The sequence below is a fragment of the Thermobia domestica genome, chromosome 10 (genome assembly GCF_964235325.1).
Source record: "Thermobia domestica chromosome 10, izTheDome1.hap1.1, whole genome shotgun sequence".
NCBI lineage: Eukaryota > Metazoa > Arthropoda > Insecta > Zygentoma > Lepismatidae > Thermobia > Thermobia domestica.
In genome coordinates this window covers 267,515,134-267,532,600 of record NC_137463.1, presented here as the reverse complement: position 1 = coordinate 267,532,600, position 17,467 = coordinate 267,515,134, and the positions used below count along the sequence as shown (strand labels likewise).

Sequence of the window (17,467 nt, the reverse complement as noted above, 5' to 3'; positions counted from 1 at the left end):
CCCTTAAAAATTCGTTATGTTTGCAGGCGTATGATGTGCGAGGCCGTAGACCGAGCAAATGTGTGGGCTGGGGGGAAAGCCCCCATGAACTCGCACTGAAATTCGGTGTGTCTCGGGATACCGGAATGTTATTACATACAATTTGATATTTGAACTGAGATTCGGTATGGTTGTAGGTTTACGAGGTACGAGGTCATAGGCCGATCAAATGAGATATCAGAGGGTCTAAGGGCAAATCCCCAGACATTTCTTTTTAAATTGATTATGATTAGAGGCTTTTGTGGTGCGAGGCCCTAGTAACGGGGGTCTAGTGGCGAAGCCCCCAACTAGCCGAGGTCTATTAAGTACATAAATGTATTTGCGTAATGACTGGAAATTGCATGTATGCCTGTGGACAAAATTGCATAAGTAGCCACGAGAAATGACAATCCTTTAAGATAAACATTTTAAAAAGCTACCAAAATGTACTCTTGAATGAGTTGTATATTATGTTTGCGCAGGGCCGAATCCAGAACGGACTCCTGGAGGGGGCGGATGGATTCTTAGGGGGCGGTTGGGGATGCTAGCAGTGAAAAATTACTTAGATGATCTGAAATTGCCACAAATTACTACTAAAGTACACTGTTAATGGTGGAGCTGGGTAGAGGCGAACGACTTTTCGCCCTCCTCCTGCATCCGCCTATGTGTTTACATGAATGATATAGCTCCTTATACAACCTATGCAGAGTTAATAGTAGTGGATTACTAATTACAAAGATACGTGTTACTGCTCGAGACTCCATATGGTATTTTGTATACACATACAGTACATTAATACATTGATTTTGATACATTAATTGCCATTTAGAACTTCATCTCTACTACAATTCTTAATTCTAACTGGAGTGGTACGGTCACAGAGAAATGTATTTTTAAAGAAAGAAAAAAATCTCATCAAGAGCAAGAAAAGGAAGTTGCTCCTTAATTTGATTTGATCTATATTTTATGGGCTGTTCTATTAGCAATGGCCTAGCCCATCACGACTAGGAAATGGCCTCATTCAGTGACCACAATAACTCAGAAAGAATTAGAAAAGTAAGCAGCCAGAGTCTAATGAAGAAGCTTGGGCTTGAGACTAAGGTTTCATCCCAGCATTTGACTAGTGTTACAGAAAACAAAGGACAAATTTCAATCAGGACGACAGCTTTAAAAAAGAATTACTACCTTTTCGGTCAAGTATTTCCACTAGAATCGAATCTGACAATGAGATTGGTCTCACCAAAGTCGACAGTTTTACTCAATCAAATTTGGAGTAATTGTGACATATTAAGGCACGAAAACCAAATATCAACAGAATGAAGAGAACGCAAGGCTGTCACACGATCAGATACCAAAAGTGTCTTAAAATCTTATTTTAAGCATAGGAATGAAAATCACTTTGTCAATAATTTCGAAAATTTTGCTGATTCGGAACACCCGAATTTTCTGACACGGAGTTTCGAATCCGGATCCAAGATCCGGTTTTTCAGGTCTGGATCCAAGATCCGAAATTTCGGATCCGGATCCAAGATCCGAAAATTCGGATCCGGATCCAAGATCCGGATTTTCGGATCCGGATCCAAGATCCGTTTTTTCGGATCCGGATCCAGTGTCCGGATATCCGGATACCGGATATCCGGATCCAAAAATATCCGGATCTGGCCATCCCTAGTAAATATAGTGTCTTGTAGTATTGGAGATCCACTCTCAACTTTGGACCTCTTCCTTTGGAGCCCCAGTACTACAAGACGATTGTAGTTGTTATGTGTGCTACATTACATCTGTATGGTCAGTATATGTGTGATTTTTGTAGCAGTAGAATGACATTTCCTCTCTTGTGTATAACTATTTTTTTCTTTTCTTTTTTTCTTTTTCTTTCTTTCTTTTTCTTTTTCTTTCTTTCTTTCTTTTTTTTTTTTGTACATTAAGGTTATAAACAGTGCTCGGAAAATTCTATGGTCCCAGATCGGACCAGAAATACGAGTCTCGAACCTTGTTAATTTACGGTCAAAACATGAAAACCAATGCACCAAATTAGGCTTGTAATGACGGTAGACTTTCAGAACTGACGTTTAGGTCAGAAGAAAACCTTTCGAACATTTCTTGTAATTATAACTGAATCATATAAAATTCAGTTTTACTACCATGGTTTATGCCATGAAGGCTACACGAGACAGTAATGACAAGATTGAATAAAATCGTGGAATGGGAGAAAACTTGAGAACCAAGCGAAAACCTCGCACACGGCCTTTGTCCACGGTGTTTGAATTGTTAACAAAGGTTCAAACATACTTATAGAATTGGGTTAGATATTCAGTGGACAGACAAGAGAAGCAAGATTAATAATAACATTGTAAAATTGATATAAATATGCTTCTGTAATACAAAACTCACGGGAGCAGGAAGATTCAATGTAGGAAATCTCGGAGTACGAAAATTCGGTGTAGGGGAAAACTTGGTGTAAGAAAATTCGGAGCACGAACTTTGGTATATGGAAAACTCGGTGTGGGGAATGCTAGTGTAAAGAAAGATACGTTATAGTAGACCGTAAGATCCATTAGAAACTTAACTTTGAGGATAAAGGAGCGTATCAGTTTTAAGTTCAAACTTTCTTCTGCGATCAGTGCTCTCCCAAAAACAAGCAATGCTGTTGAGGATTGACACCGGGGTTTCGACGCTCATATTGGTGGCAGCCATCTATCAATATGGAAATTGCTGGATATCTTGCAAAGGAAGCAGGCATTAACGACCTTGCAAATTGAATGGTTACATGCTAGTCCCTCTCATAATAGTAAGAACAAATACAATTACATCACTTCTAGATTGCATTCGCTTGCAACTACTTTTGAAAATGGGAACATTGTACAGTATTTGAGAGAACTGGCCTACAACTTGTCATTATGACATATAATTCTGAATATCGCATTTGTTATTTATATATTATCCATTAGGGATACGCACGAGACGAGTCGAGACAGAATTTTCCTGACAAAATTCGAGTCGAGACACAGCTCTTCAAATAGAGAAACATACATTTTTCGAGTCGAGACATCACTTTAACAGCACATTTTCGAGACGAGACAGCCTCAAATCTTGTGTCGTGCGCATCCCTATTATCCATAGTCTATAGTGTAGGGTTTTCAGGATGCAGTAAATGTTTTATTGAAATTGTTGTTTTTATTTATTATTTTAGCCTTTGATCTTACTATTACTTCAATAGTATTTCTACAACTATTATCTGACAAAACCCTCCTACTTCATATTGCCCATCTGTCTATGACTTTTTTGATCAATACATTTTTGTATCTTACGTAAGTATGTATGTTCTATGGTGTATTATATATAAGGTGTTTTAGGACTAATAAATATTTTACAGAATTTGTTATTTTTACTCTTTATTCATTTTATTCTCAGAATTCTGTTTCTATAACTATTCTCTGAACTTAGAGTTGTGATTGTTTTATTTCTGACAAAAAGTGCCAGATTAATTGTGAGATGAAAACAAATTATAATAATCCCCTGCAAAAGATATGTAAGAGATATCGGACCAAAAAATAAGTTCTTTTCTTGAAATAGCAATAGGTAATAATATTTTATTCGGTGCATTTTATGTTGTTTTCTTTTTCATAATATGAAGTTTTATAAGTTATCGTAAGCCGTAATATGAAATATGTATTACACCGAATCCACCTTACACCGAGTTTTCCCCACACTGAATTTTCCTATACCGAGTTTTCTTACACCGAATCTCAATATATACAGATTACTATGGTTGTATAGTATGTAAGACAAATAAGAAACATCGGGAAAGCCACGGAGCGATGTTATCCACCATAAACTGGCTTGGCCAGGTCTCAAACTAGAGATCTATCACCACAAACCTCTCTCCCATTAACCCACCTTATACTCGAAGAGGGAATTCGCACTGCTAACTGCAGACCTGTATAGTATTCTGATGATTGATAATAAAAAAAGAAAAGAAAAAGGAAAATGGAAAGGACGAAAGGGAAAGAAAATTAATATTTTGATGGAAAATAATTCTGCCTGTAAATCGTGGCAACTACTTACAACGAAAATACTCTTAACAAGTTTTAAATTATTTGTGAGAATAATAAGCGAAAGATCAAATGGACTAAAAGGAAAGTAAATGCTTGAATACTATTGCAAAATACCATTACTTAGAGTCCACCATCTTAATGCAATTTACCTGTGGCTACAGTTTACTTTGGCTTAATGTTAATGTAAAGGAAGAAACACTTTTTTTTTATTTCCATTTTTTATGTCTTGTATCATGATTCGCAATTTTTTTTTATAGTCTCTATAGACAAAGGTGAAAATATATTTTTTGTTCATCTGAAAGTAAAATGAAAAGCTTTCTTAACCTTTATTCTTTGGCATCTTGGGCCGGGAAGTCTTTCAGTCGTTTATTACCAAACGATCGTTAGAGAGAATGGATCAAAATTTCAAATTTCTTTCTTGCTTACTAATAAATTACAGGAGAGAAAGTGGATAATTGGGATGTACCGCTACAGTATTTGTACAGTAATATCATAAAAAAACGAATAACAACTTCCTGTTAAGAATTAAGCAATATATCACTTGTTGTAACATGTCAATAGCTAAAGACGAATTAGTAAATTTAACACGGGAATTTTAATTTAAATTTCGAACAAGTGAATTTCATTTCACAGTGTGAAAGTACAATAAACTTACGAGCTTTACGAATTCAATAGTTTTATAACAGCGGCTCAGTGGTAGAGTGCTTACTTCTGGTGAGTGACAAGGGCGCCGATTTCTCTGTAATTTTTTTTTGGGGGGGGGCATTCAGATGCAGAAGGTGTATATGTGAAGATTTTAAGACAAATTGCACTCAAATTATGCCAAATATTGTGTATTCACAAATACAATAGGGGGCACACATGAGCTTTGGGGGGGGCTCGGGCCCCCAAGATCGGCGCCCTTGGTGCGTGGGGCCTCTGTTTCGATCCCCTGCCAAGTAAATTTGTGGACGACAACATTGTGTCCGTGGGTTTTGTCGGGGTGCTCCCGTTTCCTTCCAATTTCTCATTCCACCAATTATTCCATCATCATTCATTTCCTCTAATCATCGTCTCCCTAGGCCTAAGCTAACAGGGATAATCGTCGTCTCTAGACAATATTATTTTACATGAGATACCGTTATTACGATTCGCTTTTCTGCTTTCGATTTCTAATCATTTAGAAAATCGACATTTATTTTAGCGTTTCTAAATGGGGTATCTCATGCAAAATAATATTGTCTAGCACGGTCTTGTTCCACATTTCGATTATCTTTTCCTTCTTAGAAGATGTCAAATAATTATTGTAAAATTAGCGGTATTGTTAATTTCGCAGTGATTACGCCCCTTAAAAAAACTGGAGTTGACTGGACAACAGAGATCTGTCTGTTTGGCAGGAGATAGACTACAATATCGCCATGATGTGTGCTCAAATAAAACACTTGAGATGTGTTTGAAGAAATCTTTGACAGTTCACTTTACGTAGCACATGTCTCACAATAACATATGTTTATAAGATTTTACAGAATACATTTCTGAAATTGGGTCCATCATTTTGACTTGCCCTGTATAAGAAAACAAAATTTTTGTGAAGCACACTGATTTGAAAATTTAAATAGGAGGGAGATTCCGAAAATAAGTTTTTCTATCGTTTTGCCCAGGAAAGCGAACACCAATGGGCGAAACAAGACAGAGGTTGCACTCGCAACACACCCAGACACAAATGGGTATCGTTCGCCCGTGATACTACAGATGGTGCTGTCGTAGCGCCTGCGCAAAGCGGAGACGAGTCTTTTAGTCTGAGCCTGGTAGCTATGGAAAGAAGGCGTGTTTTGACGTCGTGGTCAAAGGAGGGAGTGCGAGCGGTTGTCAGCTATGAATAAGTACGTGGCGTTTCGGGAGCAGAAATCCATAACCGCCTCGTGGAAGTCACTTCTGGTGTTCTGTTGTTGGATGACAATGCGAGACCACGTTTAGTGACAGCAATGCAAAACCATATTGCAACTCTTGGGTGAGGGCGCCTTGCCCATCCACCATACAGTCCTGATCTCGCACCCAGTGACTTCCATCTGTTTCCGGCTTTGAAGAAGACTCTGGGCGGCAGGCGCTTTGGAAGCAATGCTGAAGTCACAGAAGGTGTTCGACTCTTCTTCCGTATTCAGAACCTTGAATTTTTCCTGGAAGGGTTTGTTTTTGAAGCTTATAGACCCGTATGACAAATGTCTCAATATATGTGGTACTTATGTGGAAAAATAAAGGTACATCTAATCTATAATGTCACATGCTATTTTTGGTCTTGCATCCCTACCTCTGTCCACAGTCGCCTGGGGAAAGTTATTTTCGGACTCCCCCTCGTAGATTTGAAGAAGAAATGAGTAAATTCAAACCGTTAAGATTGGAATCCATGTCAAAGAAGAAAGAAAAAAATCACTGTCTATATAAATGAAGGGAAAAAATTAGCAAGTGTTCTACAACACTACGTCATTATATCCTGTAGAGTAATCGTAGACCAAGATAATTCGTCTATTTGTAAGCCTTTCTCTCAGCTGGAGTCGTGTTTTTCGGATCTCTGTTCTTATCTCTTGTGCTGATGATAATTGCAAATAGAAAAGAAGAGGAAGAAGAAACGACTCAAATGAATAGAAAGTGATGCAGCGTTAAGAAGAAATTTGCAAACTGTCAAAATAAATTAATCATTCCATTGTGGTTAAGTAATTCATCAAAAGGTTACACATGCGTTTTTCACAAGCAGGAGGAATCATGTACTGTGTGATGTAACAGGATTGTAATTACATTTTATAATCCCATAGACGGAGAAAGTGTGTCATCCGCCGTTTTGTTGTATCAATAAATTGTCCTTGAATGCTCGTGATGTTGAGGCTTTTACACCTATCTTCCGGTTTACTTCACACCTCCATTACTTAGATTAAGAATATTTTTTTTAATCTCTGTGATAATACGCCCATTTAATAGGTTTTAAGTGTATTTACTGTGTTATCCACTAATTTTTATTTGTAAGGAAAGTAATAAACATCCAAAAGATATTGTAAAATGCTAGGAATTGGAAAATTAAACCATTCAGTATAGGCGTGCGAACACTGCTTGAGGAATGAGCATTGTTCCCTGTAATGTTTTGAAATCCCACAAAAATCTTACAAAACAATATACAAATTTGAAATGATATGTTGTCATTTTATTTATATTAGCTCCACATGTAGGGGATTCATCCATGAATTTGATAATTAAAGGGGTCGCGGTGACTCAGTGATATAATATTCACCTCTGTTGCAGGGGTCCTTGGTTCGATCCCAGCTCGCGCCAAGTGAACTTTATGGTGGACAAATACCGTGTGTGGGGGTTTTCTCGGGGCTCTACCGTTTCCTCCCACTTTCTTCATTCCACAATTTCCTTCATTTTTCATTATCATCGTCTCCTTTAGCCCAGCCGGCAGAATCGTGAGACGTAAAGGTTAAAGATTTCATTTCATTTTCATTTTGATAATTCAAATACTTAATACGAAATCAGAAAAGATCCTGGACTTTTGAAATATCTTTTTAAAATGCAATTAAATACTTTCATTAATGATAACACATACGTAATTCGTGCGATGCTAGTTATTGTTAGTTACTCCATAGAGGATTAGGCCCTCAGTTCGGTGCTTTGTTACTTATTGCTGCATTCTACATTTCACCGTCTAAAACAACGTTCCTAAAAACGTGGTTCTCAAGGTTTGCTTTTGTGGTATTCTTATGTTGAACAGTATTCCAAAAATACAGACAAAATATAAGCTCAAGTGAATCCAGTATCATGCACTATGCTTGAGTAACTCAAATTATATAAATGATAGATCATATAATTTAATAAAATGAAGATTATTCAAATGACGATAGCATATATAGAGATATGTATCACATGTAATACGTGTTTACTGTTAGCAATATCATTGTTAGAAATGTCTGTGTCATTGTTAGTTGAGTTGATTTTGAGTTTAACGTCCCGTTCAGCAGCCAGGCTATATGAGAAGTATACCTACTGATTAACGTGGAATCCGAACCACATGAGCTCCCGCCGGGAATCGAACCCTTGTCTCCCACGCCATAGGCGCGTACGCTAACCGCTTAGCAACGGATGAGCTCTGTCATTGTTAGAATTTGACCGTGTGTCACGGTTAAAATAACAAACAACATACAGAGTGATCACAAAGTCCCGTTACCCCGTAGGTATTACAGTGATGCTAATTAGTTGCTGTTTCATATTGTTGCAGGTCCTGGTATACATCTAAACTTAGTATCTCCTATGTTTTACCTAGATGTTAATGAATTATTGTTTGTTATTGTTGGAGGTGCTGATGTAAATGTAAATCATGGGTGATGAATTCACTTACACCATGGAAGAACAAATCGTAATGAGCAAGTGAGCTCACGAACGACCACAAACAGAAAAATCAATGAGAGATATTCAGCGTGATCAGAAATCTTTCCCTCCAAAGCCAACAATTTTAGGGTGGGAGAAAAAGCTCTTTGCAACTGGTTGCATAAGCTTTTCTCAGGACGACCATCAACACGACTGGAAACGTGAGTGAAGACTGCAGCATCTGTCGAACGTTGATTTAAAAAAAAAAAAAAAAAAAAAAAAGTCCATTCGTATGCGGTCAGAGGAATTGGGTGTTCCTTCTTTAACATTACAAAAACATATGAAGAAGGATTTGCAGTTAAAGGCATTTAAACCTTCATTTGTAAACTAATTGAGTGATAGTGACATGCAAAAACGTTAGCTTGCTTGTGGGCGAGTGCCCGATGTCTTTAAAACTCTTCCTTCAAGGAGGAAAGTATTTTTCTCGGATAAGTGTACAATATATCGCAGTGAAAAAGCCAGAAACGTCTATTTCTGGAGTAAAGAAAACCCACATTTTTATGAAGAATTTGAACACAATCAACCACATGTCATGATCTGGGGCTGCAATGTCTTCAACCCTCTTGGTAGGTCCATATTGCTTTGATAGATTTGTGAATCACATTGCATATTTCACCATGTTACGTAACTGGTTTATTCCATACCAGCAAGATCGGGACTGCTCGGTCGTGTATGGTTCCAGCAGGATGGAGGACCAGTAAATTATCCTATTGCTGTTAGAGAATACGTCAATGAGGTATTTCCTGGTAAATAGACTGGACATGGTTCTGTCCATTCGCCTGTACCTTTGGTGTTGCCTCCCCGAGGTCCTGATCTGTCATCTTGCGGTAATGCATTGTGGGGAATTCATTAAAGGAAAGGTTGCTGCCACACGTTACGAGACAGTTGACGAACGTAAGGATCAGTTTGACGTTCATGTACTGCTATCACGCCATCAATGTTGAGGAGAATTTCACTTCGTACATGGAGAAGAATCATACTCTGTTATGGAAACGATGGTCTACACACAGACATTCTGGAATAAATAGTAAAGAATAGTTACACTACCTTAAAGTTGTCATCTGCCATGATCCCATATTAATACAATGTAACCATCTATGAATATGTGGACACGCGATAAGGGGTAACAGAACTTTGTGATCACTCTGTAGATATAACCTTCCAGTTAACAGCGTATTTTTTCATATAGCGCGTAGAGAGTACACAAATGAATAATCTACTCCAGAGAATAAAAGTTGACAATTATTATTGGTAACGAGTGACATGCTTTTAGCGTCATAAAAAATAGTTTTAACGATTTGACGGAAAATTACACATTCGAATTTACCTTGAATTCGAATTTACCCGAATTTTGTTCGGGTCAATGTCTTCTGTAGATTGGTATATCATCTTTACACACTCTTGCTGATTTCATAATCAAGAGTCTAAGGGGGAGGGAGTTTCGGTTTTCAAAAGCAATCTTCGATTTTGGTTTCCCAAATCGATTTTGGGTTTCGGTTTTCAAAACCAATTTTCACTTTCGGATTTCGAAATCGCGTTTTGAACTTAGCTTTCTTTCTCTCCATATCTAGTACCAAAGTTACCACATGTGACCTGAATCAGTTTACAATTGAGGACCGGTTTTTCAAAACTCGATAGAGCAAATTTTGAGAAACGGAGCTATGCTTTTTTCTTAGCCAATCAGATGTCTTTCTTTCTCTCCATATCTAGTACCAAAGTTACCACATGTGACCTGAATCAGTTTACAATTGAGGACCGGTTTTTCAAAACTCGATAGAGCAAATTTTGAGAAACGGAGCTATGCTTTTTTCTTAGCCAATCAGATGTCTGATATTGCATGACGTCATGTCGTAAACGTCATATTTTTTGAAACTTATTATTATTCGTGGATAAATTAATCCATTCTTACTATTAGTGCAACAACGTAAGATTCTTATCCAAAGATAAAAAAAAAATGATTATCTTATCTGATATTAATCCTTGTTTGTTGCAACTGATAAGTAAAGGGTCCAAATGGATGAATCGATTTGCGGAATGGGACATAGTACACCTGATAGAGGATGTAAAAATATGTGTATGTGCAAAGTTATACCGGCTGAGCGCCATAAGAAACGGAGGGGGAAGGGGTCAAACTTGTGGGAGAAGGGTTATGCTATGTTAAAGAAATACATGAATCATATCGAAAACGCCTTAATTTGATTTGATTTGATTTTAAGTTTAGCGTTCGTTTCAACAGTGATGCTATATGAGACGTGGAGCTACAGCTTAACATGAGGTCATGAGCTCCCGCCGGGAATCGAATCCGGATTTCCCACGCAAAAGGTGCGTACGCTAACCGTTTAGCCAAGAGAGAACTGAATGGTCATCTTAAAGAAATAGAAAGAAAAGAAATACCGTTCATTTTAATTGGAGCATCCTTATTGGCGTGAAACTATTTTTGTAAAAATGAAAATGAAATGACATCTTTGACGATTTCACGATTATGCCTCTTAGGCTAAGGGAGACGATGATTAAGGCAAGTGAATGATGATGGAAGAATTGGTGGAATGAGAAAGTGGAAGGAAACGGAAGGCCGGTAGCCAGCCCAAAAATGCAGGGGAATCCGTTAGACGTTAGGGGGGCTCGATCCAACAGTAATATATAGTTCATGACCATATTATAGTTCATTTGCAAGCCTAGTGTGAAAATTTTAGGGGAACCAATAAAAATTTAGGGGGGTCCGGCCTCCCTAGAACCCCCTGGATACGAGCCTGGTATTAAGCACTCAACTACTGAGCCATTGTGACCCCTGAAACTATTTTTGTAATGGAGGTATGACGAAAATTGCCAGTGGTTGTGGGGTTTTGAAAGCATTTTACTATTTCAAAACCGAACTTCAGTTTTGATTATTTTATAACAGATATTTGATTTGAAAAAACGAAAATCGGTTTGGGTTTTCAAAACTGAAAAATTTGTTTTCGTTTTTGAAACCCAAAAATCAGTTTTGGTTTCTGCAAACGAAAATCGGTTTCGGTGTTTGAATTTGAAACCGAGATACTGGTTTCGGTTTTCCAAAAACTGGTTCTTTTTTTTTCTTTTAAACCGAAACTTGAAAATGTCGGAATGTGAACAGCACGAATGCATTTAATATTTTGTATAAAATATTTCTTATCTGCGTATTGCTTAACTTTATTAAGCATAGAAAATATATTTCTAATTATAGTGGTAGAGTACTCAAATTAGTATACGTTTGGACATATATATCGAAGAAACAAACCTCTTTGGAAAATGAAAGGAAGGATAACTGTCCCGTGATTTCTTTCCCCTAGTTGCAGGCGTCCATGGTTGAAAGTTTGTGTAGGCGAGTTCTAATGGAAAGTGTTGTAAAAAGAAAGAAAAGAAAAATCGAAAACAGGTTATGTGGCTCAAACTCTCACTGGGTAAGAAGTTAATTGGGTAACTACCGCTAGATTTTCATTGAAATATAACCCAGAAGGGTGTTCAAATAATTCCTACAAACCTATTCTTCCCGTGCAAAGAATGGACATTTCAGCAAGTATGTAATTAAAGTATACACGTTCATTGTTTATTTCAGTAAATCTTTGGGGGCACGGTAGCTCAGTGGTAGAGCGATTACCCTGGTACGTGGGGTCCCTTGATCGATCCCCGGCCAAGTAAGTTTGTGATGTTGTGTTGAACAATATTGTGTCGGTGGATTTTCTCGGAGTACTCCCGTTTTCTCCCACTTTCTCATTTCACCTATTCTTCCATCGTCATTCACTTGCCTTAATCATCATCTCCCTTCGCCTAATGATCATAATCGAGGGACGTTAAACTGAAAGATTTCATTTCATTTCTCAATTCTAAATTCCAAGGAGATTTTAACAGAATACAGCAATATCTTGCATAATTTCAGGAAAATGTAAAATAACGCTTGGTTGTTTTGGAGCTTAGAGTTGCGATCAGCATCAAAGCATGTAAAACGCAGAACTACAGCTTCACATGGAGTTCGAAGCACACCAATTCCAATCGAGAACAGAAGTCGAGACTTCCACGCCGATGACATTATCATAGTTACAGATTTAGTATATATTGAATCTGAATCTGAAATTTTATCGAATTGTTATTTAAACAATCAGTTAAGTAACTCGTATTTAACTATTGCAACTGCCAATATCCGTTGGTTGATGTTGTTAGTTGAAGTTTATCGTCCCTTTCCAGCACTTAGGCTACAGGGTGTCTCAAAAATCCCCTCACACAGGGTAACTCTTATTATCAGAGTTGCAACAAAATGTAAGAGGGAAAACCGTCTCCAAATATAATGTTTTCAATCGAGAGTTAAGAAACTTTTTTTTTTTTTTAATCGGACGAGCCGTTTGGATTGTACACTCTTTATGCGCCAATGTTAAATGAAAATGAAACGTTGCCATTTACCTTGATCCACAACATAAGTGCATGAAGTTACTATCTTTTACGCTAATGTGTCGATGACCAGCCCCCATTTCAAACATGCCCCCATTCCACTGTCTTACATTATCCACCTCCTGGTGAATGGCACCGTTGCATTTTAATCTAACATTGAGAGCATAAAGAGTTTACAGCTCAAACGGCTCGTCCAATTAAAAAAAAAAATCACTTCAGATTGAAAACATCATATTTGGAGACGGCTTTTCCTCTTACATTTTGTTGTAACTCTGATAATAACAGAGTTTTTGTCAGGGGACTTTTGAGACACCCTATATATAAGACATCGAACTATAATTTAAGGTAAAATCCAAACCATGATAATGCATTCAAATAGTCTTCTACTGGGAATAGAATCCGGAACCACATGCACTGAAAGAGCGCATGGTACCCACTAGACCAGCAAGGAGTGCTAATATCTTTTTAATTAACGGTGTTGAGCCGCCATTTTTAGTTCAATGAGTTAATTGGTAAAGGATTTTTCTCTTTTCAACCGATTTGAAAATAAAAGGAAAAGGTTCTGCATTCAACCTAATTATATATACAGTGAGATGTCGATAACTCGAAGCTTAAGGGAATAGATAACAATTCGAGATATCGAGTTTTTCGAGTAATCAAGGTTCGAATTATAAAGGTAGGTACAATAAAAATTCGACATAGAGAGGTTCTGGTTTCCTAATAAAAAATAATTATATAACCCCTATAACTCAAAGTTTTATTCATTCAATCTCTATAACTAAAAGTTCTATTCATTCAACCTCTATAACTAAAAGTTTTATTCATTCAACCTCTATAACTCAAAGTTTTATTCATTCAACCGCTATAACTAAAAGTTTTATTCATTTAACCTCTATAACTCAAAGTTTTATTCATTCAACCTCTATAACTCAAAGTTTTATTCATTCAACCTCTATAACTCAAAGTTTTATTCATTCAATCTCTATAACTCAAAGTTTTATTCATTCAACCTCTATAACTCAAAGTTTTATTCATTCAACCTCTATAACTCAAAGTTTTATTCATTCAACCCCTATAACTCAAAGTTTTATTCATTCAATCTCTATAACTCAAAGTTTTATTCATTCAATCTCTATAACTAAAAGTTTTATTCATTCAACCTCTATAACTCAAAGTTTTATTCATTCAACCTCTATAACTCAAAGTTTTATTCATTCAACCTCTATAACTCAAAGTTTTATTCATTCAACCTCTATAACTCAAAAGTTTTATTCATTCAACCTCTATAACTCAAAGTTTTATTCATTCAACCTCTATAACTCAAAGTTTTATTCATTCAACCTCTATAACTCAAAGTTTTATTCATTCAACCTCTATAACTCAAAGTTTTATTCATTCAACCTCTATAACTCAAAGTTTTATTCATTCCTCTATAACTTGAAGATATGCAAGTTCCTAAATTACAAGTTCCTAAGTAAATAAAATGAATACTAACAACAGAATACTGGATAGGAGTGACACAGAATTACGGTGCACATTAGCAACAATGAGAATGACATAAAAGCATAGAGCTATCGCTTCGAAATGAAGTATTTAAGTTTTATGTCTCTAGTTTACGTCGGCTAGACTAAAGGGGACGGTGGTGATGAGAAATGAATGAAATGGTGAAATGTAGAAGGTGGGAGGAAACGGGAGAATCCCGAGAAAACCCACGCACATAATGTTTGTCGACCACAAAGTTCACTTGGCGGGAGAAGGGTTTGAACCCGAGACCGCATGCACCGGAGGTGAACGGTCTACCAATGAGCCACCGCAGTCCTTAGCTATACCTTCGAGTTGTCGAGGTCACATCAAGAGTAATTCGACTTATAGAGGTAAACTTCGACTAATAGAGGTTCGCAAGAAATGAAAGTTCGAGTTACCGAAGTTTTTAAATATTATTACAAAACCCTTAAAATTCGACTTATCGAGGTTGCAATTTTTAAACATTCGAGTTACAAAGGTAATTTTAAGTTTGAGTGTTATGAAGAGTTCAAGGGAATGTAAAAAAATTTCGAGTTATCAAGAAACTCGAGTTATCGGGGTCCAACTATATATATATATATATATATATATATATATATATATATATATATATATATTATGGTTATGTTGATACGGCTTCGATATAGAGGCAGTGACTTTATTTTTTATTTTTATTTATTTATTTATTGAATAAGCATACCTTTGCGGTGGTCCCACATAAATTTCTTTAGGATTTGATGGTAACCTTCGGGTCTAGACCACGAAATACTCCAACAGAAGGTGAGTTGTAGTCGATTGAGAGTTTTGTTAAAAAAATAAATAAATAAGAATTTTAGGAAGGATCCAAAAATGGATCAAAAGATTGTGATCTTGGCCAATAATTAGCTTTTGGATTAGGGGCCACAAAAATTTTGAACGGCCCCTAAATTCGTATTTTCTACGGAATAAGCATATTATACTGAGGTAAGTGATAGTCTGGGTTTGGCAACACTATATGCAGTTCTCCAGATATAAGACCTACAAGAAAATTTTTTGCTTTAAATATATTGAATCTTTTAATCCAATAAATAAAATTGTTGAAATGAACAGGTATTTGAATGGATTAATTTTAGTGACATCTTTAAAATTGTTTAAATGTTCCTTTCTTTGCGAAAGTTGAATTCTGGTTTAACCTTAATATTTCTAAATCATATTTAAGTATTAATTAATTTATACATAATTCAAATTGATTTTCAAAGAGGAATGGACATTAATGAAACCTGAACAGAAAATCAGTAAAATTCAATCATTAACTTTTTCTTTTGATTTTTAGGAAAATCAGATGAATATATCGCTGTATAAACCAGTGGACTTAGAAAGCTAAGTTGACGGAGAAAACTAAAATGAAACAAACTTTTACTTCGCACGGATACATAAAAATGTAGGCTAAAAGACTTTTGATTTTATTAGATTGTCAGTTTAGCTTTCCTTTCAGCGGCGAGGCTATATAAGACTTGGACCTAGCTTAACATGGAATCCGAAACACATGAGGTCCCGCCTGGAGTTGAACCCAGGTCTCCTAGTTTAAGAAGTATAGGGTAAAAGAGTTCAGGGTAAAAGAAACTGATGATTAATGGAAATGAATGATTATGAGACAATTAGTGGAATGAGAATGTAGGAGACTTCCGAGAAAAACCCACGGACACGATGTAGTCCACCACAAAATCACATGACATGGAATCGAACCAAGGACCTCTTGCACCAGAAGTAATCACTCTGTCACTGAGCCACCGTGGCCCCAAAGGATGACCTCAATACTCAACAAAGCTAAAATTAATTAAAAATAAATGAATGAATGAAATTTAAGTTTGGACCTAGCAATTCCAGTGGCGGATCTAGAAGATAAAAACTGAGGGGGGAGCGCCAAAACCCAGACCATGATATGTATATCATGAGTTTACTATAATATATAAATAATAGCGTAAATTATTTTTGTCAATCAAAAAACTGGAGGACTTAGGCCCCCCAGCCTCGGGATAGATCCCGAGCTCCTCCGTGGCTAAGCGGTTAGCGTATGCGCCTTTGGCATGGAAGACCCGGGTTCGATTCCCGGCGGGAGCTCATGTGGTTCGGATTCCACGTTAATCAGTAGGTCCACGTCTCATATAGCCTCGCTGCTGAACGGGACGTTAAACTCAAAATCAACTCAACTCGGGATAGATCCGCCAGCGGTCAATCGAAGATAGTCTATCTTCTTCTTCTTCTTCTTTTTGAATACAATTGAGATATATCACTAAGTTGGTTCCCGAAATCGGATTTGAAACGGGATCCGAGAGCACCAATGAAAACTGACAAAGTACACCGCTAATATTAGTAAGAGTTATTCCGGGAAACATTAATGTATCCGGGAGAACAGAAGACTGAATCCGATTCCTGGAGAATCCCCGTCGTTCCAGGAACGATTACAAAGTAACAGTTTCCATTGTAAGTGAGACAAGAGCTTGTAAGAATAAAAATGATTGATGTGAACTCACCTTTTGTCACTGACAATTAATTATTGAACAATTAATCTTGGAATTCCTTTTGTAGTGAAACCGAAAAGTATGTGATTGTTGAAGTGAAGGTAAGTACACTGAAAGGCAGAGTGAGTATTGTTGTTCCTTTATAGTTGCGTAGGGGGTGGGTGATAGAAGGCTAATGGTTCGCTCTCTGAGGCAAGAGAGGTGGTGGCACAGATCAGGAAGCACAAGATATGTGGGACACTACTTTCATTGATTCCCAGCATCCCTTGCGATTGGCGCGGTGAAGGAAACAGCATTTCATCATAAACCCACAGCCACGAAGGAGGTGGTGCGTTCAAAATAACACGTTATATGGTGCGTGCGCCGTGTTATGTCACTTTTTTTTCTTTCTTTCACTATCACTCTGGAACAAATCTTCACACATAAACCACATATGACGTAGGTGCATAACCAGACGCACGCAATAACACATGTAGAATGTCATCCAACCTTTTTGTTCTTTTTTTTGCACCAGTTTTTGTTCTTTTCTAAGAAAAGAATTCTTATGCCGTGGTCACACGTGTCCGATTCAAT

The 17,467-nt window shown here is 37.0% G+C and overlaps 1 protein-coding gene across 1 annotated transcript in view; it reads right to left on the bottom strand.

The window, feature by feature from the left end:
• LOC145663202 (acyl-CoA Delta-9 desaturase-like) overlaps positions 1 to 17,049 on the bottom strand; it is a 66,268-nt gene extending 49,219 nt beyond the window's left edge. Inside the window, exon 1 of the mRNA XM_081729552.1 lies at positions 16,907 to 17,049. The gene's annotated coding sequence lies outside the window, so the exon portion shown is untranslated. The remainder of the gene's footprint in view (positions 1 to 16,906) is intronic.
• Positions 17,050 to 17,467: the final 418 nt, after the last annotated feature.